We start from the raw sequence: 25,150 nt of genomic DNA on the forward strand, positions 1-25,150 counted from the left end.
TCATATTCTCTTGTGACCAAAAAAAATGGAACACTGTGTGGATCATTTCAAGGAAAGGACCTTACATGGGCTTGGTCTTCTAGTTCTCAGTGGCTTCCAGTGAATTTGAAAGATGTTTCATAATGAAAGTTGTCGCAAGGGCATGTTTAACATCTTTTCAATGTCTCACTAGCTCTATTCAGTTGTTCCCTCATCCAACGGTGTCCATACGGTTGGTTGGGATGCCTAATTGCCCCATTCCCTTTGTCATTTTCTCCACATGAGGACAGATGAATCTGAAGAGGAGAGAAACCTACTTCTTTGTAGGCTCTACACGAAGAGAAGGAATTCCCAGGGTTCTTGTTCACTTATAAAGCCTTCAAATAAACAAGACAGTCTCATCAGACTTGGTGGTGGTCAAATGAAGCGCCTTCTATTGCAATGCCAGCTAATGTAAGAAGTGAATAGGGTTATTCTTAATATCTTAAAGTAGTAATAAAAATATCTTAAAGTAGTAATAAAAATTGTTGTTCCAAAGACAACGTAGTATAGTGGAAGGATATTCTGGCCTTTGAGCCCAGATGTCTGCTGTTCAAAACTATGAAGACATCAGGCAGTTTTGAGGCTTAACTAGATGTCTTTCTATTCACTTGTCTCTCCCATTCACAGGAACCTAGGAAGCTGACTTATAGTAGTGATGAAGTGTGTGTGTGTGTGTGTGTGTGTGTGTGTGTGCGTGCGTGCGTGCGTGCGTGTGTGTGTGTGTGTGTGTGTGTGTGTGTGTGTGTGTGTGTGTGTACTATTTCCAAGAAAAGATGCACATGAAAAGAGAACAGCAAAACACACCACACCCACATTTTGATTCACTGCAGTCCGTTGCTGAAATCCAGCAGTTAGCAAACTACGGCCCTCCAGGACAATGCTGGATAAGGAGCTGCACTCAATGTTGAAACAACATCGAGTCAGTCACACATGCTCCCTCCCTACTTCAAGTGGTTTGCTCCTAATCAAGTTGAGGCTGCCTGGGAAAAAAACGCTAGTCTACACCCTGTGCAAAATGGTATTGCAAAATGAAGCCTTCTGTTCCTGCTTCGTATGGGAATAGGATGGACAAGCTCAGTTTGCCTTTCAGACATTTCCTATCCAAACCAACAGTGTCCAAAGTGATTCATGTGCTTCATTTATTTTTTCAGCAATCTTGTAAGATAGCACAGAATGGTGATGTCCCCATGGCAGGTGGAAAAGGCAGGTGGGATTTCAAGGCTGAGAAGGCAGCCAAATTACTGTTGTTATTTGTCACATTTCTATGGCAACTTTCCTCCATTGAGCTCAAGGTGGGGAGGGACTCTTCTCCCTCCTTCCATCAAGTGAGGCAGAGAGAAAGAGAGATGGGTCTTAGGTCTTCAAGTGAGTTTCATGGCTCACTGGGGACTTGAACCTGGATCTCCCAAACCCAATCCCCCCCCCTCCAGTTGTTACGCCACATGCGGACCTCACCCTGACCTCTGCTGTCACATCACTGAGTGGCTTATCTAACAATACCTAGACAAACAAAATCAAAACGAGGGATGGACAGGCAGATGCATGGCCAGAATGCTGTCCCAAGTCTGCTAGCAGACCCTGGCAAGAAAAAGACCTACTAAAGGATGGATGCCCATCCAAGCACGCAGCTCTAGAGCCGGTGGTTCAAAACAAGCTCTGTGCAATTTGCTGCTAGAACCTAGAAACAAGGTATTGTAAAATGTATTAATTGCATTTCTATCTCACCTTTTCTTCAGTAGCTTTCAAGTGGCTTCTATGGGTTCTCCTCGTTACTTTATCCTCATAACAACCCCGTGAAGTAGACTTAAAAAGAGCAAGGGAGCCCAAACCACCTAGTCAAGTCTATGGCTCAGTGTGGCCAAGAACCTGTCTCTTCCAAGGTCCGTGGGCATCGTCTTAAGGGATACCAGGTATATGTTGCATCTGCAGCAAGAGCCATCTCTCTTTCGCCAAATAATCCTGTGTTATTTAGCCCCTGATAGTCCTGGAACGCTTTCAAGCATTGGCAGAGCTCATTGGTAAGTTGTGGTTACAAATGTATTCTGCGTTTTCACACAGATTGTGTGCCTCCTTTTTTTAAATTTGGTCGACTGAGCGTGCTCTTGCTCTCTCCCCCCCCATGCCCCATGTTTAGCACACAGCACTTTTCAGGAAAATCGTGTGCTTGTTAAAAGAACCAAAAATGATGATTTGTTTCAAAATGTTCCAAGGAAATGATTGCCAAGGAGATAAGGTAAAGGAAATTTCAAACAGACTATAACTGTCAGGTGGTAAGACATAAGAACTCTATGAATGTGCAGCTGAAAAATGACAGATCCATCATGGAATCTTGTTTCACACAAGACCGTCTGAATTTTCCAGAAAGCTCGTTACTAAGTTATCCTGACACCATCCTCAGGAGAACCATGAGTGGTGACACATTTACATATTATTGCATTAGATATCCTAGCAAATTATTTTGGCCAGGCTTAAAAACCTGGAGAGGAAACTGCACAATAAAAACTAACTAGGCTAAACACAGAGATCAAGCTGATACAAAGCTTTAGACTGAGTGTAAAGCTTTCCTTTCGCAACATGCGGTTTGGACAATGCTGAGGAACCATCCGTCATATCTTTAAAAATAGGCAGTGGGTTTATTTTTATTTTTAAGCAAAAAGAAGAAAGTTGCTGAATTTAAAGCAGTGCCTTCCACATGGGCTATAAGACATACCAGCTATTTAAGGTGATCTTTTCATGAGCTGTTGGTGATCTAAATGGAGTGGACCCCAAATCTCAATGCAGGAATCTCTCTGAAATATATTTTTAACATTGAAAGACATGACACAAATGATAAACACATAGACAAGGACAACTGTTATAGGACAGAGCATGGAAGTAATACATTGCAAATAACAATGACATAGTAGTTTATAGGTGAGGGCAGTAATCATGGTCTGAAGGAGCTACTTTTTAAAGATCGTGTTGTTTTGTAGAAGTTAGTGACTTTTTCTTGCTGTTTGAAAACAGTAGCATCTTGTGCCTTTGGACTCATGGGGCATCACCTTCTGCCCAGTGGCTAGGAAGGGCAGTTAGAGTCTGCTCTCTCTTCCTTCCCACCCACACCTGCCAGCAGACTATGGACCAACATAGGAGATTATTCTTCGGTTCTGTTGGTTCTTAAATGTTAAAGATCACTGCTGCTGTGTCACTGCATGTAAACTGCCTAGAATAGTGCTGTGCACTAATGGGCAGTATAGAAATGAAATTGAATGAATGAATGAATGAATGAATGAATGAATGAATGAATGAATACTAGCATCAAAACTTGTCCCAGCTTCTGCCAACCTAGCGGTTCGAAAGCATGCAAATGTGAGTAGATAGATAGGTACCGCCTCGGTGGGAAAGTAACGGCATTCCGTGTCTAGTCATGCTGGCCACGTGATCACGGAAACTGTCTACGGACAAACGCTGGCTCTGTGGCTTGGAAACGGGGATGAGCACCGCCCCCTAGAGTCGGACACGACTGGACAAATTGTCAAGGGGAACCTTTACCTTTACCTTTCCACAATATATCCTTAACAGAGGATATAACGAGTGCAAAGCAACAGGCTTCATTACACCAGTTTTCACAAGCCAGTCTGAAGGCATCTCCATTGGTGAGCCTCGTTCTCTGCCATCAAGGGATTTCCTTATCTCCCTCCAGAGAGGGGTATCCACCCTATTTAGTGGGTCCTAGGGATCACAGATTTACACTGTAAATGTTAGAAAGCATATATAGTTTTTCATCATTATATTTTAAAATCTGGCCTGGCACCTCTTTAAGACTTCTAGAAAAGTATACAAATGACAGAGTGCATTAACTATCTCACCTGATCTTTAAATTGGTACATTTTTATTTAAGGTGAAGCTCAAGAAAGAGTTGACTGCAAGATACATTTTTATACGGAGCTCCGCTGTCAAGAAGAGTCAACACATTTGTGCTCAGAGTCGCAGCTTTTAAAATTGCATCTACAGAATGCATGCATTTTGGTCCAACACACGCACATACACACATGCAGAGCACCTACTGCTATCAGCCCTCAGGTAGTCGTTGGAGGCTTCCTTCCCCAATGAAATATTTATGAAGTTCTTTGTTTAGAAATCTAATTGTAACTGTAAATGACTTTCATATGTTCACAGTGCTTTATAATCCAATATAAATGCCATATGATGCTCTATCATACTGTCCGGAATAGTCATTACGCATTTCACCATCCCAACTGTTACATAACAATAAGCAGAGAAAAAAAAAGGACAAAAAGGATAACTTAATTTAAAACAGGCCCTATACATACTTATTTTGTTGGTAATACAGATTGTATCTGCAGCAAAATGTGCTTCCAATCAGGTAGAGTTGCACAGTTATTTTAATATTTTCCATATTTATGGTTTCAGTGAATATATCCTATCATAAAAGGTACTAAGACCCCAAACCTGGGTGAAGAATATAGAATTCGAGATGGCCTCCAGTAAAGGGTGACCTTGGTCCCTTCCTTTAGCACCACAATTTGCTCACTGAACCCTGTACTGGTGAAATTATCCATTGCATACGAAGTCATGTGACTCAACATATACCAGGTACAGTCTATGGAGATTTCTTAATTCACAGGAGTTTGCTTCTGTACGTTACACCACTTGTTTAAGTGCATAACGGGATTTCAGCCAATGTTTGTCTACTGTGTCATCCAAAGCGCTCCAAAGGATATAAGAAGATAGAATTTGTGACACTGTGACTGTTGAGTCCAGATATTTCCCAATGTGTTAGTAGTAAGAATTGCAGGCTGCCAAGAGGATTCTGACTTATGGTGACCCTTTCCAAGGTTTTCTAAATAAAGATCACTCAAATGTGGTTGACCATTCTCTTCTTCTAGGAGCACTCTGGGACTGTGGAGCTTGATCAAGGCTACACAGTCTGGTTTGTCTCTCCCAGGAGGCACAGTGGGGAATTGAACTCCCAACCATTGGTTCCACAGCCAGATACCTAAACCAGGGAGTTATCCAGCTGGCTAATAATTATATCCCACAAAATCAATTCTGACTTATGGCCACCCTTTTCGGGGTTTTCTACGTAGACAGTACTCAGAAGTGATTTCCTTTTCCTTCTTCTGGTGACACCTTGGGATTGTGCAGGTCACCCAAGGCTACAGAGGTTGGCTTTTGTGGGATGCACAGTGGGGAACTGAACTCCCAACCTCTGGCTCTGCAGCTTGGATAGCTAACTCACTGAGCTATCCCGCTAGCTCTTCCCATGTATTGCTCAGATTCATATATCCAGTGCCATTCTTTCTTTATTCATATCAGAGTGTTGCAAAGTTTTAAATTATGGCGTTATATGAGAGATACATAAAATTAAAGTAAATTAAAATGTTAAGATAATTAGACTATTTTTGACCTGCACCATTGTTAACCCAGGAATCCCTCAGATAAATATACCAATCACTTGATTAAGGATAGATTAGGATGCACACTTGCTTTATGTCCCCTTGAATTTAATGGGGCTTAACCTTAAAATTTATCCTCTTTGTAGCTCAGAGCTCAAGGTATTATTGTAGGCACTCACAGCTGCATGGTGTTGGGGAGAATGAAACAGACTGATGGTAGCCTTGAATGTCCACCTGCAATATGTGGCATCTTCTGCTATATTCAGGAGAAGAAATCACATAGCAATATGATACCAGTTAACCTTTCTTTAAAATATGTTTAGATAGAAATGGAAGGGGAGACAAGAATCACAAGAACTAGCAAAATGCTCACAAATATAATGTGTGGTATATTATGTTGAAGGAAGAACTATGAAGCCAGTGGGGAGACAGTGAGAGGCAACCATCTCCTTCTTAAATTCTGTCTTTCAAAGATACACGTGTGGGATTCCCCAGTGGTCTCCTGTCTAAGCAGGGATAACACTGAGCCTTGCTCTGCTTCTGCAAAATTGTTGTATGACATGGCTTCAGACCAAGCCCTGTCCTTGCAGAGAAAGTAAATCAGTTAACTTACTGTGACCTTAAATCACCCTACTGCCCCTGGTGACCTATGTTTTTCAGGAGGCAGCCCCCTTCCCAATAATGCTTAGATGAAAGATACAATGCTTCACGACAGGTAAAATTTGCTGCCTGAGGCATTTGTCTCATCATGCCTCCCAGGAGGGCCTCCTTGCCCCCCTTTTTTTGCTCATGCATATCTTTGCTTCCTTTGTTCTGCCTGTATTTCCCCAGTAAGGACTATCAAGAGGCCTTCTACCCTCCATGTACCGTATTTGCCATCATAGAAGGCGACTGGCCATATAAGACGACCCCCCAACATTTCCACTCAAAATATAGAGTGGACGGCTCTGCTGCGGCAGCGGCGGTGGCTGCCTGGGGCTCTGCCCAGGCCTGCCCTGGAAGTTCACGGCCAGCGGGGAGGAGGGCAAGGAAGAGGGGAAGAGGCTGGGTGGGCGGTGTCAGGAGGAGGAGGAGGAGGAGGAGGAGGAGGAGGAAGAGGGGAAGCAGGCAGGTGGTGGGCTAGCACGTGCGCAGCTGGCTCAAGCAGCGAGAGGGCAAAGAAGAGGGGAAGAGGCTGGGTGGGTGGTGGGAGGAGGAGGAGGAGGAGGAGGAAGAGGGGAAGCGGGCGGGTGGCGGGCAAGCGAGCACGCAGCTGGCTCAGTGGTGCAGGATGGCAGGCAGCCTGGCGGCGGGCTCTGGCCACTCAGGCATGGCCGTCTCTGCTTCCCTCCCTCCATCCCAACTGACTGACTGCCTGCCCGCCTGCCTTCCTCCCCGGCGGCTGCTCCTTCCTGGCCCAAATGAAGTGCACCCGGCATACAAGATGACCCCCCCCCACTTGAAGGCATGTTTTTTGGGCCAAAAAACTCATTTTGTACGCGGGCAAATACAGTAATTCCACAGCACGGCAAAATCGTATTGCACAAAATTACACCAATATAAACCGGATCCAGCACCACAAATAATTAAATGACTTGAAAACATCCTCCCCACTTCCCCATTCAGTTTACGATGCTTCCTTCTGCCCTGGAAAGGTTTTGGGAGCTTCAGGGCAGATGGCTTTAATAGTAAAAAACATATGTGCCAAATCGCCAGGACAGCCAGCAGCAATTATGGACTATTAAAGGCTCCCACCACCACCACCACCAGCAGCAGCCGCCCTGGGGAGCCCTAGGGATACCCAGAACCTGAAATTGGAAGCTTTCAATTTGCCTAAATGAATCATTTCTGGTGCTGGATCTGGTTTATGCCTGCACAACTTTATACAACAGGATTTTGTCCCATATATCCACCACTGAATCAGGCCGTTTTTGCTGTATGTTTGCCTGGGAAGCAGATACGGTTTGGGTGACATGGCAGATCATGCCATATGATTCATGTCTTACCGCTTAGCTAGAATTGCTTTAACCACCAAGGCCTTCTCTTCTGCATTTTTCTCTCATGTAAACATTGTTTGCTGACTAAGCTGAGCTGTGGCAAGTGGGCATGATGGATTTTCCAGCTTTTTGCACGTCTTAAATAGCCACTTTGGAAGAGGACCCCGTTCATCTACACATCATTGGTCTGAGGCAATTCAAAATGAAATTTACTATCGAAGCTTGCAGCTTCCAAATAGCAATTAGACTGAAATCATCGTCTTCTTTTTTAAAAAGAAGAATCTGCATTCAGAAATTACTTGTCAGTTGGAACACTCTTGCTCAGTATGATATGTTGAGGTAAATAAACTAATAGATAAAAGCCTTTTTTTGGAAGATTTTTTTATTTTACATTGCCTTTTTCACAGCAGTTGCATTCTCACTTCGTAGTTTTACGGAGTTACCTGCCACAACCCAAAAGTTTTCACTGCTCTGCTTGGACTTCACGTATACTATCTGAGTATGTGTGAAGCTAGGGTGTGAAGCTCACCTGGAAGTAGTAAGAATACCTAGCCCTCATCAAAATCAATTTTGACAGCTGGAGACGAGACCTTGGGGGCTTCATGCCTTCAATCAGCTTCACTCCTGTTTGAAAAAGAAGCTTCCCAGCAACCACTGGGGCAGTTTTCTTCCATGCCTATAATGTCTCAAGGTTCTATTTTGTCAATTAATTCCCATTCCAGATGCCATGTGCTTGACAGAGCTCTCTCTCTCTCTCTCTCTCTCTCTCTCTCTCTCTCTCTCTTTGCTATTTCTGTGGTCAACAAGCTCTTCCTAGTTCCTGGATCTTGACTCTTCCGTTTTCCTTCCTCTCTCCTCTCCTCAGCTGTTTTCCAAGCCTCCGTTAATAGAGCTGACATCACTGCAGCTGAAACGTTGGCAGGAGAGCCATTTCAGTGAGTGCTTTGCACCTGTACCAAAGAAGTACTTTGATGATGGTTGTTTTTGCCTTTCTGGAGTGTTGGGGGATGGACAGCAAACTCGGGCCCTTGAAGTGAATCCACCCTTCTCAGTTCAGTTTATTTTTAAAATAAATTGTGGTTACATTGCCTTTTCAAAGATGCTCTCCCCCCCCTTTTTTTTATTAAAAAAAATGGAGTGTTAGGCCAACACTTTTGATGTTTTCCTCTTTGGTATTGAATTGGGCTCAAACTTCAAGCCACTGAAACCAACAGTGATGGGGGGAAATTAACTGTGAAGGGGGCAAATTTATGATTCACAGATAATAAGGCACACGGAGAGACAGACTTTGGAAGAAATGGAAATTCTGTGTATAGCAGGGACTTATGCAGTGAACACAGACCTCGAAGGCCTTGGGCTCACCTGTATTTGTGTGGCATGAGTTCTGTGAAAATTCTGTCTTTTTCTCTTCTAGGGAACATTTACAAGAGCTATAGTAGATGAAAGAAGATGTTGGCCTACTGCGCTGGTTCCCAACCTTGGATCCCCAGATGTTCTTGGACTAAAACTTTCAGAAGCCTTCACAACTAGCAATGCTGGCCAGGATTTCAGGGAGTCCAAGGACATTTGGGGACTCAAGGTTGAGAACCACTGGTCTACTGCATCTTTGATTACTAGTTTCTCTGCCCAGCCTGGCACAGGTTTGGTGTCTTTAACAGCCAACAGCTATCCAGAAATTTAACATGTAGAAGTTATTTGCCATTAGGGAAGAAGAGAGACTTTAAAAGTCAGTAAAATCACTTAATATACAACAATAACAACAACAAAAACAAATTAGGTTTTTGGTTAAAACTTATATCTGTTATATAATACCAGTCAGTGTGTTTATAACTTTGACTGAGCCTGGTGTTTAATAATAATAATAATAATAATAATAATAATAATAATAATAATAATAATAATAATAATAATAATAATAATAATAATAATAATAATAATAGTGCCATCAGGTCAATTATGAGTTATGGTGACCCATTTCAAGGTTTTCTAGATAGGGAGTATTCAGAACTGGTTTCCCATTCCCTTCTTCCAGGGGTGACCTGGGACTGTGCAGCTCACCTAAGGACACATAGGTTGGCTGTACTCCCAGAAGGCACAGTGCGGAATCGAACTCCCAGCCTCTACCTAACTCAATGAGCAATCCAATCAACCTAAACAAAAAAACAAAACCAAAAAAAAACAGACTATGCAATGGATCATCAGCCCTACCATTAGGAAAAGTAAGACATCTGACTCGGGTGTCAGATTTGGGGTGTCATGAAAAGACAGATAATTATGCATTGTTGTTGTTTCCAGGGGGATGAAGAAAGGGGTTTGTGCAATTTTCTGCCTCAGATGCCAAAAATAACTTGATTGAGCTTGATTGTTGTACAATGATGTGGGGAAGAGAAGGATAAAACACCATTCACCACAGCCTCAGGTTGACCCCGCTTGTAACTCTTCTCATGCAGCAGGATCCCTTCCCCACCCAGAAGTGGTTTTTGTTTGCGCCTTGGCAGATTACCTCATATATTGCTGCTTTTACATACTTCCTCCCCTCATATATTGCTGCTTTTACATACTTCTGATCATTTAACATATGTTTGTTTTCCCATACAGGTGTGTGTTTCCCCATAGACGGGGAAAATATTGTTTCAGCAGGCCCATTTACCACCTTTTCCATCTGTGGGTGGCTGAGGATACTTTCTAGGTGATGCCAGGAGTTGGGAGCATTACTTGTTTCGTGCACAGTTATAAATACATTTGTGTATATTAGCCATCTCTCAAGTCCATACCGCAAGGATCGTATGATGCCCTGAAGTCCACGAAGGGCATAGGAAGACTCACAGATGGATGAAACAGTAAGACAACAAAACAAAAGTAAAAAGGTAAAGGTTCCCCTTGACAATTTTTGTCTAGTCATGTTCGACTCTAGGGGGTGGTGCTCATCCCAGTTTCCAAGCCATAGAGCCAGCGTTTTGTCCAAAGACAATCTTCCGTGGTCACATGGCTAGTGTGACTTAGACACGGAACGCTGTTACCTTCCCACCGAGGTGGTCCCTATTTATCTACTTGCATTTGCATGCTTTCGAACCGCTAGGTTAGCGGGAGCTGGGACAAGCGACAAGAGCTCACTCCATCGCGTGGATTCGATCTTACGACTGCTGGTCTTCTGACCCTGCAGCACAGGCTTCTGTGGTTTAGCCCGCAGCACCACCACGTCCCTTAAAAACAAAAGTAGGTCATTACAAAGTAGAAGATGGTGGTTTGTCTTGGTTTGCGGAATTCCACAAAAACAAATTTATGATTTTTTCCCAAATGGATAACAGGAAAAAATATTTTATACTTTTAGCAGCTGGCTGATTCCCAGATGGCTACCTGTGTGCATGTTCCCATCTCCCAGCTGAGAGATGGACGCATGTGAAGATGTAGAGATAGCAGGCCCGGCTCCCAGAAGGGAAGTCGGGGGCCACTGTCTCTCTAAATGGCAGTGGTGCAGGACAAGGCAGGGAGCAGTGGGAACCAGTGGTGGGATTCAAATAAATTAACAACAGGTTCTATGTCCTAATGACCATTTTAACTATACCAAAAGATATACCGAAAGGTAGTTTAATAATTCACGCATTAAATACTGCAATAAGAACAGTAAAAGAGGTACACACAACTAGATTATGTTTAAAGGAAGATTTTTAATATTAAATACCTGACAAACAGTTATTGAAGATATTTCCATATTGCTATTTGATTGGCGTCCTCACTTGCAATTTTCTTTGCTTTTATCCGAGCACCATCAGCTGTGTGATTTACCCTTAACCATCTTTGCACTGCAGGAGTAGGATTCGCAGAAATTCAAGAAACTGAAAATGGGATTTGTTTTTGGCAAACCATACCTGTTGAATTCATAGATTGGTCCTAACACGAGTACCCCCTTCATGGATTGCTGTCTTGTCATGGCAAAGGGGCTAGAGTAACTCAGAGAAGCTATGGGCTATGCTGTGCAGGGACACCCAAGACGGACAGGTCACAGTGGAGAGTTCCAACTAAACGCAATCCACCTGGAGTAGGAATTGGCAATGCCACTCCAGTATCTTTGCCAAGAACACCCCATGATCAGAAACAAAAGGCTAAAAGATATGACGCTGGAAGATGGGCCCCTCAGGTCGGAAGGCATCCAACATGCTACTGAGGAAGAGTGGAGGACAAGTACAAGTAGCTCCAGAGCTAATGAAATGGTTGGGCCAAAGCCGAAAGGACGCTCAGCTGTGTACATGCCTGGAAGTGAAAGGAAAGTCCAATGCTGCAAAGAAAAATACTGCATGGGAACCTGGAATGTAAGATCTATGAACTGTCTACGGACAAACGCTGGCTCTGTGGCTTGGAAACGGGGATGAGCACTGCCCCCTAGAGTCAGACATGACTGGACAATTTGTCAAGGGGAACCTTTACCTTTACCTGTTTTACTTAAAGTACACACTTTAAAGTTATACATGTGAAATAACCTATTCTGTATGAGAAAGTGAGCCTTCATTGGTACCAGAACTGAGAAATGCTAAAAAAAAAAAAAAAAAAAAAGGAACCTGAACCTGGCCTCTCAGAATGTACACACTTTACTTCAACATATTAGTATTTCTCTTAGTGTTATTTGTGTCACATCCCTGCAATTCTAAAGAGTGTCATAAATGTTCTAGATACGATTTGTTACATAAATCCTTATTTTCATTACTAAGCTACTTGTAATGCCTGTTTGAAAAAAAGAAGACGTGGTAATCATTCAGTAATAATGGGTGCCATGTGGGAAGAGGGGGAGCGAAAGCCAAAATGGCTTACCTATGAGACATAAAACATGCTTTACATTTTCAACAGTTTGAAAGTGAAATGAAAACGGAATATTTGGTGCACCTGTAAAAACATATTTGATCATAACAGCAAGCACCGCATTCTTCGTATTGGATTTATATTTCATAAGCTGTATTCAAGCAAGAAAAATTATGATAACATTAAGTATTTCCTGAGTTTATTTTGATGGATGGCAGCAGAAGTATCTTTTACTTATTAAAATAAAGATTGGTATAATTTAATAGATGAGTGTAATACACAGATGTTCAAGGCTGCTTGTGTAGGATGCTGATTAATCAACTTCTTCACCACACCTCTTCTGTCATAGTTATAAAGATATATGCAGGAGCCAAAATTTTATTAGACCTGCATGCTGTGGCCTGGTATCAGATATCAAGTGCTTTATTTGAATCAGGTGAGGGGAGGAAAGTGACTTTTTATTAACACACTGTAAACATACCACCTTTTTTGTTCAACAGATAGCGCCAGAATCAGTCATTAGATATTAAGAATGGGATTTTTTGATATCCTGGATTACAAAACCCATAATTCCCCATTCTGGAAGTTTTGCCTGATTTACACATACTCTACAGGCACCTAAATGTTAATCACCTGGGAGAAAAGACCTCAGCTGGAAGGGCTGGAGACTTAGCTAGGCCTAGCTCAACCCAAGCTTCTTGTTCCTGCCCCAATGCTAGACAGGAGCCTTTAACAGGAAGTTGGGTGGAGCTAGGCCTAGCTAAACCTCCAAGCCTACCAGTTGAGGCCTTTTCTCCCAGGTGATTCACATTTGGGTGCCTGTAGGGTATGTGTAAATTAGATAGAACTCCCAGCATGGGGAATTATGGGATTTGTTGTCCAAGAAATTTTAAAAATCCCATTTCTTTTAGTGATAACCCAGAAATAAAAGAGGAACTCATGAAAGTATATGGATGTCACAGTATGGCAATTATTGCTTTGTTTCATGATTGGTTTTTAGTTGACCAACAAATTCCTCTGAAGTCTGCTTTCACAAAACTCAAACTAACTCAAACTAACGGTGACTAGGCAGGGAAGGAATACTAGATTAAATCTGGTTGTTCCAAAGTTTTTAAAATGTGGTTCCTACTGATTTCCAGTCGCTGTAGTGGTTTATGTTGGTGAGAGAAATTATCCTGCTGCAGGAGTCCACAGTGCACTTCCTCATTGGTGTAATTTTCAATGGGAACCTAGCCCCATGCTGTTAGCACCACTCTATATATTACTAGCTGTGTAATATATGCCATCAGATGTCCCTGTAATAAGCTTTGTATAGGAAAAGATATCCAGGACCCCCTAAAGTATGTATAGGGGAGCAATATTAGGAATAAAAGACCAGAAAACCCTCTCTGGTCAATTGTTTCATGGAAAACAACCATTGCGTGTAAAAGACCTACATACTGTTTGGGTCTATAGAGGCTGCCCACACAATCAATGGTAAGGCTGTGTTAAAAAGGGAAATTGACTGGATACTGAGACTGGGTGCACTGGATCCCTGAGATCAAAATGAAGAACGAGAGCAGTGATGGTGAGCCTTTTTGAACCTGAGTGCCCAAATTTCAACACAAAATCAACATATTTATTTCAAAGGCCAATACTGCAATTAAAACCCAAATGCTGAAGTTTTAGTTTAGAAAAAACAACTGCTCCTGCACTGCAAGGGTTAAATGCTTGGTTTCCCCCCTCCCCCATGGGCGGTATTAACAAATAAATACTTACTGGTCCTCCAATCCTCCATTGGGCTATACCAGTAATGGTTGCCATTGCACTTCTCCTCTGGACCACTGCACCAGCAGATGGGAGTGCCGAAATCTGGAATCGGAGGACGAGTAAGTATTTCTTTATGGCAACTTATGGTGCGTGTGCCCACAGAGAGGGCTCTGTGTGCCAGCTGTGGCACGGGTGCCAGAGGTTTGCCATCACTGGCCTAGTGGTTCAGGTGTCTATGAATGCAAGCCTTGATTTCTCTGTTTAAGAGAGAGCCATAGTTGTGTTCTTTCATTTTCATTGGGACCTAGGGCACTGAATTTGTTACCGACTTATGAGACACGTAGAGAGGCTTCCTGTATTCTTGCTATGATGGGCAAAAGCCTGCTTTATGCTAAGCTTTGCATGCTGGAAGATAACTTTTTGGAGCATCAGCCAAGAATCCTGTCGGAAGGCCAGGAGATTTAACAATCAGAAGGACTGGTGACAGGGGGTACATTTATTGGCCACTAATTAAAAAATATTTTAAGAAATCATGCAAAATGCAAGCTTTGTGGGTGAATCACACAATCAGAGGGGCTGTTGATATCATCTTCAGGACTCAGCCAATGAAGATGATGTCAACTGGTGCTGCTGCTGCTGCCTTGGGAACCCAACCCCTTTTCTCCTAGGTCTTTGTGACCTCACAGGGGCCCCACCTCTCAGCTGGCAGATAAAAGGGGCTTGCTGGGCAGGGCAGGAGACCAGAAGGGAGGACAGTGGCCAGAGGGCAGCCTGGCAGAGAGAGTGGCAGTGGCTGCAGGTGACCCAGCCCTTCTGCCCATGGCAAGTTCTCTCGCGAAAGCAGGTGAACTTGCTATGTGGGCTGGCGAGTTAACAGCTCGAGGCTGGTGGAGATCCGTGGCTTGAAGCTGGCCGATGTCAGCGATGGACCAGGGGGAAGTCAGTGGACGTTGGCAGACAGAAGCTGGTGGAATCTGCCTGCAAAAGCTGAGGCCGCAAGACGGAGGCCGGCAGAGGTTGGCAGATGAAGCCAGGGGATGGTAGCCTCCTGAAAAAAGCTGGTGGACGCGTGGTGGATATTGGTGGATGGAAGCCCAGGCGTGTCTGTGAATGGCTGGTGGAGTGAAGGTATGTGTGATTTGGTGGGTGGTTTATGGTGTGTGTGTGTGTGTGTGTGTGTGTGTGTGTGTGTGTGTGTGTGTGTGTGTGTGTGTGTGTGTGTGTGTGTGTGTGAGAGAGAGAGAGAGAGAGAGAGAGAGAGAGAGAGAGAGAGAGAGAATGGGCTGGCTGGTGTTCAGTGGGCATGTTGCCGGCGCGTGAGTGTGACCCAAGCATTCAGGAGCTGGTGGAAGCTTGTTTCAGAAGCAGAGTGGAAGAGTTGAATGGGGTGGATATTCCTGGTGGAAGCCAGTGGATGTTGGCAGGCAGAACTTTGGGATGAAGTTGCTAGAACATTGGTCGGTGATACGACTGGGTTGAAGCTGGTTGACGGCAGTGGATGAGCTCACCCCCTTAATTGTTTTTTTTTTCTCTCTCTTTCTCTTGTAGGGCCCGAAGCTTCCTCTTCCCCAGGGGGAAGCGAGGGACAGGCAGGCGTCCTGCTGGAGCTGAATTAGGCCATTGTCTCCGCTGAGGATACCCATTTAGCCTCTTTTCCAAAACCAATAAAAGAATTTTTCTGGAATGGTTTTGAACTGTTTTCTTGTTTGTCAGTGGCTGTCACGGGATTATCTTCAACATCCCCTCATTATATCTGGAGCCCAATGCCTGGGGTGGATCTTTGTGAATTCATGGTGTGGGGCCTTGTGATGTCCCAGGAATTGGGAACATAATATTTCACCATGCATGTGTGAGGGCGTGAGCTAGGCATTGTGGGTTCCCTGTCTGAGCTCCTATGCAAGTATATTATGCATCGTGTTGGACAGACACAGGAAGCCAGTGAGCCCTGGTGCCATTCGGAGAGGGTTGGAGTTGGATACCCAAACACTATGGCCATCCCATAACAATAAACGTGATTCGCCCTTTTCCTTCCACCACTGCTCCTCACATTTGTTTGCCTGGCCTGGAGATTCAGGGGAGCCCAGCCATTTGCTAGCACAGCAGCTCATTCTCTGAGACCTGGCAAGCCTCATCTTCATCATCAATACCACGAGCACTCCATGGACAGCTCCTTGCAGAGTACAAGTGGGGAGAAATTATGCCATATAAAGAAGCTTCCAGTCAACCTCTCATGCCAATGCTACAACTGAGGAAATGGAGATGGGCAATGATTTGGAGATGAGCGTACATTAAAATACATGTGGATCCATGCCATGGATAGATGGCAAAAATACACTGGGACTGCAAAATCTGCTGCTTGTGGGCAGTGGCTTCTTCTGAGTGGCTAGTGCAGTGATGGTGAACCTTTCTGAGCCCAAGTTCCCAAATTGCAACACAAAATCAACATATTTATTTCAAAGTGTCAATACTGCAATTAAAACCCAAATTCTGAGGTTTTAATTTAGAAAAAAACAATTGCTCCTGCACTGCAAGGGTTAAATGCTTGGTTCCCCCCCCCCCCGGGCGGTATTAACAAATAAATACTTACTGGTCCTCCAATCCCACATTGGGCTAGACCGGTCATGGTCGCTATTGCACCTCTCTGATGGACCACTGCACCAGCAGACAGGAGTGCTGAAATTTGGGATAGGAGGACGAGTAAGTATTTCTCTATGGCAACTTATGGCTCATGTGCCCACAGAGAGGACTCTGTGTGCCAGCTGTGGCACGCGTGCCATAGGTTCGCCATCACTGAACTAGAGTTTGTCTCCCTTCTTTAGGCATTGCAAGTCAGCAGTCTGTGGATTATGACCCTGAACAACAGCTGTAGCAGGATAACGTTCAGGAAGCAATACTGCATGCTAAAGTAAGCATCCACCAGATAAAATTATTTATTTGGCTTTAATTTGGCTTAAACTGACTGTTCCTGGTGGGTTAACTAAATTCCTAACACCAACTCTTTTCGAGGTAGGCCATGTTAACTGGGCAGTCTTCCCTCCCCCAACTAAAGAGAAATTCTCTGAGCTTTAAAAAGGGAGAAGGAAGGTGGGGGGGGGGCAGATTGCCTGTGACTGTCTTAAGAGATGGGCCATAAATTCCAAACTGCTAGCTGAAGAAGAGCTGGAAACCAACATGCATCCTGCAGCTGCTTCCATCTCAGATTCTTCTTACCTGTCCTCTACAGCAGTGGTCCCCAACGTTGGGCTTCCAGATGTTCTTGGACTACAACTCCCAGAAGCCTTCACCACCACCTCTGCTGGCCAGGATTTCTGGGAGTTGAAGTCCAAGAACATCTGGAGGCCCAAGGTTGGGGACCACTGCTCTACAGCACATAAGTTTGGAACTGCTCACAAGAACTTGAGGCGTGGCCTTGAAGAAGAAGATTTATCCTTGAAAGCTCACTATTTGTTTTTGGATTTTTGTTTGCTTTATATTCTTAATGGTTGATAAAAGATATCAATACAATGCTCCTGCATTTGTATCATTTTCACAACCTTGTGGTCTTTTCCTGATTTATCCATAAATATGGGACTTTCCCCCGTTATTTCATCATTAGTCTAGTAGAGCTATGAAACAGGCCATAAAGATGTTTTATATACACTGCAGGTTATCGGTAGGTATTAAATAAAATAGCTACATTTGTTAATTAAATGTGATCCATACACTTTATGAATGCTGTCACTGTGAACAACGTATATTAAAATTTGATAGTTGAGTGAAATGTAAAAATGGGGAAATGAGATAGATGACTTAAATGTGATCACTGTAATGTTTGCTTAATGTTTTGTCCTTTGTTGTTTCTTTGTATACAGTAGCTCCTTAAAAAGGCCATAAACTGTTCAGGCTTAAACACGTTGGAATGTTTTCAAATTGTAATAGTCCTATTTTTAAAATTAATATATAAATTTTTTATATATCCTGAAAATTTTGTTCCTCTTTCATAAAAAGAATGAAAGGTAAACATTGTAATAGAACCAGTTATCCCAACAGAAAAGCCTAGAGGGAAGAAGGCAAACTAACTAGGAAACTATGCAGCACTGCAGCCCTTGTTTGACACAGCGCTAAATTTGACAGGCTTGAAGAAAAGAAAAGAAAAATTGTTCAGAGGAAAGACAACAGGCATTCACTTGAGGTGCATTGCCATACTCTCTTGGCTTACTGTGCTCCACTTCAGACGTCACCATCAGTGTCATTCTAGGATATGCCTGTGACTGTCCTTTTGTAGACCAAGATAGGCAACCAAACAAGTTACTTGCCCTTTTAACCATTATCTCCTTCACCCTCTCATCCTCCAAGTCATACTCCAATAAGTATATGTCCATTTTTTTTTTTTTTACTATTTTCTCATCAGTATATATCCGATCTCTGGCAAAATCCAGAGCCAGAGTCCCGGAGGCAGTTCGTGTCGTTCTGTCAGCTTCTGCGACGTCGCTGGAACCAGTCGTATTGGCTCTTGCCTTTCCATTGGACTATTTCAGTGACGTGGAGAGGAGGGATTTGCTGCTTGGGTAACAGCCTATCCTCCATATTATTTTACCCAGGCTTTGGAGAGGACACTCCAGCTCCTCCATACAGAGCACGTTACCATAGTCTCTCAAGACTGAAGGATGCCTAATCTAATCTAAGGTACTGGTCTCTCTTCCCACATAAAGTTACAAAGAATGGGTAATCACTCCAAAATTATCAGTTGCTTCTAGAACAGTGGTTCTGCACCCTGCGCCCCAAGGAGTTCTTGGACTGAAACTCCCAGAAGCCTTCACCACTAGCTGTGCTCGATAGTATTTCTGGGAGTTGTAGTCCCAGAACATCTGAGGACCCAAGTTTGGGAACCACTGCTCTAGAGTCTTTAATGCAAAACTATAGGTATCTTACTCTTCTTCAGTACCTCATAAATAAATTATAAGGTTCAATTATTTCTCTCTTTTTTCTTGGGAGCAGGTAGTATACAGTACGCATCCAGGGCTTTGAGTAACTTTTCCAGGATGCAACCAGGGCTTAGGCTTGCATATTTCTTGATCCTGTTCTCCATTAAGCTACTTCAAAACCCCCTGGGATGAAGATAAAATGGAGCTTCTCAATTGTTTGGGACTTTTTGGTTGTTTTGTGTAGTGGTGTTTTTTTTTGTCTTGGCTGTTTGCTTTCCTCTATACGTTGAAAACGAAAACGAAAGAAGTGGAGGGACATTGTTTCTCTCCACAGTACCACAGAATGCCCCCACTTGTAGGCCCAGGTCTGTGTGGATTCTGCAACAAAATGTAACTGAAATGCCCTGAGCTGGAGAAGGGTGAGGAAGGGAGGCAACACACGCACACACAGAAAGAGATTAAACACCACTTTGAGGATGTTCAAAACAGCGTAACCCTTTATTTACATTTTTCCACTGTCTGTTTGGAAATGTGGTTAAACATTAGGTTGGTTCCAAGCTTCATCAGTGAACCCAGTGGGACAGGTTAGCCATGACGAACATAAATCTTGTAAATAAATAAATAAAAAATTACACTGATTTTGATGGGTCTTCTCTGGAGAAGCTTGTATTCAACCCATCTCCTCCTAATATAGGAGAGTATGCTTAATTCTACACTATCTCTCACCTCAGAAATGTACTCCCACGGTTGAATTTTTTCTGCTTGCATATATACTCATATATACCAGCAGAGCTACTCCTATGGAAGAAGTGCAGTGGCTTCCGATGGATGAAGGGGTTTCCCCTCCCCCACCCCTCAAATGCATGTCTGTGAGAGTAGTGCAAAGCGCTGCTGGAATTTGCCTGGGAATAACAGGGGGCAAATTAAATTTGTGTGTGGAATTCAGAACAATAGTAGTATTTCCTGAAAGCCACTAATTCTAGCAGAGCTCTTTGAACTGGCCACATTCTTTGCAAGTTGTCATGGGAGATTAGCTCATTATAGAGTGACAGCAGACTTTTGTAAACTGGGTCTTCCAGTACACCTGTTGAATGATTTTTAAAAAATATATTATTATGTTAAATTCTTAGTCGAATCTTATTGCCTCCTTTTGTGTGACAGAGCAAAACATGAATGAATAATGCTAGAGGCCAAGATAGGATCTCTACGTCATGGGATGCAGTCATATAACTTGTGGAATTCCTGACTTGGCTTTCCTATTATTTCTTCATGGCCAAAATCCTGCTGCTTAGCGTAGTAAATTGCACTAGAGTAGGCCCATAGATCTAATGGGGATTTAGTGAATCATAATAAGTTCCACTGATCTGAATGCGATTACTCTAACGGTGTCTTACTACATTCAAGTTAAAAGTAGAGTGGGACCATCTGAATCTGTGGAATTTATAGAGGAATTGATTCAGCAAATCCACATTGATTCATTGGGCCTGCTCTAGTGCTATTTACTGTGCTAAGCAACAGAATTGGCCCATGGCTTTCTCTTGCTCTTCATAACATTAAGGAAAACAGGAACAATGCTGTTCACCTAGATGTTTGAATATGCATATATTTGAATTGTTTAGGGATGCCCTTCACCTATTTATTACATTTTTCTATTTTCCCCCCTTCTCTCCGCTAGAAAATACTCAGCTTCACTAAATAAATAAGAGTCTTTACTGGGATATTTTGAAGATTTCAAGTAAAGTTACACTGGTGTCAGAGTCGGACCCATAGTGCTCTTCCCATCTGAGTGAAGTTACCCTTAGGCATGCTCCTTCCCACAAAGCATTATTACAGCTGCTGGAGAGTGGTTTCTGCCTATACAGTGGTGCCCCGCTTGATGACGATAATGCATTCTAGCAAAGTCGCTGTACAGCGAAATCGTCATCAAGCGAAAGTAAAAAACCCATTGGAATGCGCTGAAAACCGGTTAATGCGTTCCAATGGGGGAAATACCTGCTCGTTTTGCGAAGATCACCCATAGAGAACTGTCAATCAGCTGGTCTAATTCGCTGTAATCCGAAGCTTCCATCCGGAAAACACCCATTTTGCGAAGGGAAGCCATTTTACAAAGCCGGGAAAATCGTTGTCAAGTGAAAAAACGGTTCCCAAAGCAGGGACTGAATTGAGGTAAAGCGAAAAAACTCCATAGAAACATTATTTTGCGATCGCTATAGCGATCGCAAAAAAGTCATCGTACAGTGTTTTTGTCGTCAAACAGGGTCATCGTCAAGCGGGGCACCACTGTACCATGCCTACAGCAAGGATGAGGGGGCAAGCCTTTACCTCTCTTCCTGGGACTGGTCCCTGCCGCTTCAGATTTTATGGGCCAAAATCCAGTTGATAATCTTGGCTAGAGTGCACCAAGGGAATCAAATACTCAATGGTGAGTCAACACTAATATACGGTAAATGATCCCACCCATTCAATTGCCCTCCCCTACATGGAGCTACTAAATGCATTCCAAAAATTGACTACAAAGCTATGTAGTGGTCAAGGATGTTCATCACCTGATGATTAATGAGGGTACTATAGTTTTCAAACAGAGAGAGAGAGAGAGAGAGGTTGAAATTAACTAAGGGCTCAGTTCTACTGACAGTAAAAACTGCTGTAGTATTGGGTTCTGTTTTGTTTTTTTAATGGCTCAAATCTTAGTGTACATACGAGGTATGTGCACACATGGAGTAATGTGCCAGGGAAGCAAATTTTTCTACTTCTGTGCCAGAGATCCATTTATTTGGGGTGGATTGCCCATGTGAATGCCCCATCCATATAATTTTTTTTTAAAAAAATCTGCCATTTCATATAGCGCTATTCCAGATAGTAGGAACTCCTCCTTGTCCTCATTATAGGGATTGTCCAGTGTAAAAAACACTAGGTGAGTGGCTGCCGAGTGGTGGTAGCCCATTGGTCCATGGGAGGCACACCTCTGCTGCAAATTAGTGGCCATCATCCCCACAAACTGGCTGCTGTTGCCCTTACTGTTCAAATTTGGTAACAACTACAGCTTCAGTCTGTGGTGTACAGGAAGGGGCAAAAGTGCTTTCTTGAAAACTAGAGTTCTGCAGACTGCCAGGGCAGAATGTCTCTTTCACTTATGGAAGGCAACAGAGGGAAGAGAAAACGAATTTGTGGTTCATGCCCCTGAATTTGGATATCATCCCATTTATCAGCTGTTGTGGCTAATGGCGCATGACTACGGATGGTCTGAAATCAGCTTCAGGCTCATGTGGTTCAAATGTTGCTCATCTTTAAATTAGGCCATTGCTAGCAGAACTCAGAAAGGTGTCTGCTAAGCATGTGTGCCTCCTTCTACAAAAGGTGGAGATAGGGAGTGGCAGCTCTTATAAAGGTTCTCTTTCTGGTCCTCCAGAAGTTATTCTGAGGCAGCAGATATCAACAAGCAGGAATTGAAAATCTGGCTTAGGCAGATAGCACTGGAATGGGCCCTGTGCTATTTTTTTCCTGGATTCTTAATTTAAAATGTTTAGTAAGATGAAAGACCGCATGAGCTCAGCCTACCTAAGACTGAACTTTTGGAAAAGTGCATTCCTTGGACCACAACTCCCAGAATCATCATCTTCATCATCAAACTGCAGAACTGGAAGGGACATTATAGATCACCAAGTATATCCCTTGTCAAGGAAGCATAGTGGGGAATCAAACTCCCAGCCTCTGATTCCACAGGCAGATACCTAAACCACTGAACTATCTTATCGCTGGCTAAGGGATTCTGCAATGAGAGCTATTAAGCTTCCCAAATAGAGAGTCCCCATTTCCAAGCTGGGTTATCATCTTGCTGTTCAACATAAGTGTGGCCTTTTCAAAGCCAAAGTGCAAGCAGATGAGGCATGCTGGCCGGCTATCTTTTTAAATACCAATTTAAACAAGATTGTTTCTATTCTAATGGCAAACATAAAAAAAAATTGATTGGAAAAAGATTGCTATTAAAAGGTGGCAGTGTGAAGGATTGCAGGCAAACTGCTTGGCTTTGCTGCAGTTTTTTTTCCCCCGCCCATGTCTTCTCCCTCTCTGGTAAGCTTTAAATCAAGTTGAAGGAGTTTGAACTTTGTGGAACAGCAAGGCATTTCACTGTGCTTCTGCTCAGCTTAATTTAGAAGGCTCTCTGTTGCTAGGTCTCTTCCTATCTGACTCTTTCCTGCAGTCACGGTACCTCTACTGACATCCTCTGGTAGCTTTCCTGGACTCCAGAAGATGCAGTAACTGCTCATAAGCCATCTGGTAGTGCACCGGATATTCGCTCAAATGCAAAATAAGAATTGTGCAAATTTTCCCATCTCCTCCCTTTTTTAGAGGAGCAGCCATTACCCCCCCTTTTTTTCCTTTTCGAACACTGTATATTAAAGCTCAGTTTTACAACTAAAGCAATTTCTCTGACTATACTCATCCATGAGTAAGGCAGAACAAGCATGCACTATATTTCTAGGTGCAGTGGGATTTTTTTTTTTTTAACAGAAAGAACAATCAAGGGCAATTGGACTAATTCATGGAAGATTAAATTTGGGACTATAGCTCAGCAGTAGAGTGGCATAGGCAGACGTTCTAGGTTCAATCCTCACCATCTCCAGGTAAGGCTGGCTTGAAACATCCCCTTCGTGTTGGGAAAGAGCTGCACCTATTGAATCTGATCTTGGAAACTGGGGTGTGGGGGGAGGCTTTCATCTAGTTGTTTACTAGCCTTATAAGCAGTGGTGGGGAAGGTGCACCCCGAGGCTGCATGTGGCTCTCTCAGGCTTTTTTGGTACCTCCCTAAAATCTTGGATTGCAGCTCCTGAAATTCTTCCATGAGCGACTATTTATTTTATTTCTGTTGTGCTTTTCTCACAATTACGGGACCTAAGGTGATTCACAAACGATTAAAAGACAAACCAGTTGAAACCACAATGGATTATTATATTAAAAATGAGTAAACATCTTAGTATTAAAATAATTAATTAAAACTGTTTAAAACACCTTAAAACTCAGTTCCCCTGTAAAATTAAACAGGACTTTTTAAATAGGACACGCCCTCCACGAGGTGGCCCCTCAAATACCAGTTTTTTAAAATGAGTTTCTAGCATCGTGTCTCGATTTTGGCTTGGTCTGGACACTTTAGCACCTCATGAAGAATACAGAAAGTAGAAAAATGGTCCTTGGATTTTCCAAAGCTGCCTATGTCTGCTTTAAAATACTTTCACAAATTTGCAAATTTATTTATATTAGGGATGGTAGGAACTTGATGTTTTAAAAAATTTCAGCTGTGGCCAAAAGAGAAACTGAGATAGTTTCTCATTCTAGTGCCTGGCTTTCATACCTGTTAACACATGTGGAAGTTCTGGAGTTGCTCAGAAGGGTTATATTTATGTGTGTGGAATTCTCAGCAAGACTTTGGAGGATCTGAAGCTTTGAAAATAGTTGTTAATGGTCTGGATTCCAAAAAAAGATTTGTAATTTGCAAGCACTTTTTAACTTAATCTGAAATGAACACTTTGCATCAAAGTAGAGAAGTTAATGTGTCAGTACTCTAACTATACATTGTGATTATTCATTAGCAGTGGTGAGGACAAGAAAGATGGAGGCACAGAATCTAATTGGGAAAATACAAGATTTTTGAAAAGTCATGGGGGGGGGAACTATAACTCCCAGAATCCTCAAACCAGCTTGGTCAGTGGGAGAATTTCCAGACTCTGGGAAATATTACCCTGCAGGGGAGGGAGGGAGCGAGGGAAAGGCTAAAAGGAGCAAGAATGCACATGAAGGATCTAAATGTGCCTTCTCCTCACGGAAAGTTCAGTGTTTGGGAGTTCTTAATCAAGATTGTCAGACATTTCCTGCTCCTTTTCAGCCACCAATGGCAGGCAGGAGCAAATCCCTCCTCACTGCCGAGGGGCGGGCCGAGCAGGACTGTGTGATCTGCTGCCCACTGAACCACCTGCAAGTCGTTTCGCTCCAGCTGTGGTAGACCTCAGGCAGAAAAGCGGCTTAAAAAAAGAGCTGGCCGCTGGCCAACGACACTGTTAGGGGTTTGCAGCTTAATTCTTTTGCTGACCTCCTCCTGAGGAGCATAATTCATTAAATACAACATTGCCGAGGCTGCGGGAGATTAGAAACAGAAGATGCTTTGCCACCAGTGAAGACAGTTAACGAAACGAGCTCCTCAAAGCCTTGTGCGGCGAAGTGGCTGCATAGCACACAGACAGTCCTCAAGGTCTCTGTTCTGAGGAGCAGCCTCAGGAGGCGATGGATCTGTGCCAGCTTGTAGTATATACAA

Source organism: Pogona vitticeps, chromosome 1 (genome assembly GCF_051106095.1).
Source record: "Pogona vitticeps strain Pit_001003342236 chromosome 1, PviZW2.1, whole genome shotgun sequence".
NCBI classification, from domain to species: Eukaryota; Metazoa; Chordata; class Lepidosauria; order Squamata; family Agamidae; genus Pogona; species Pogona vitticeps.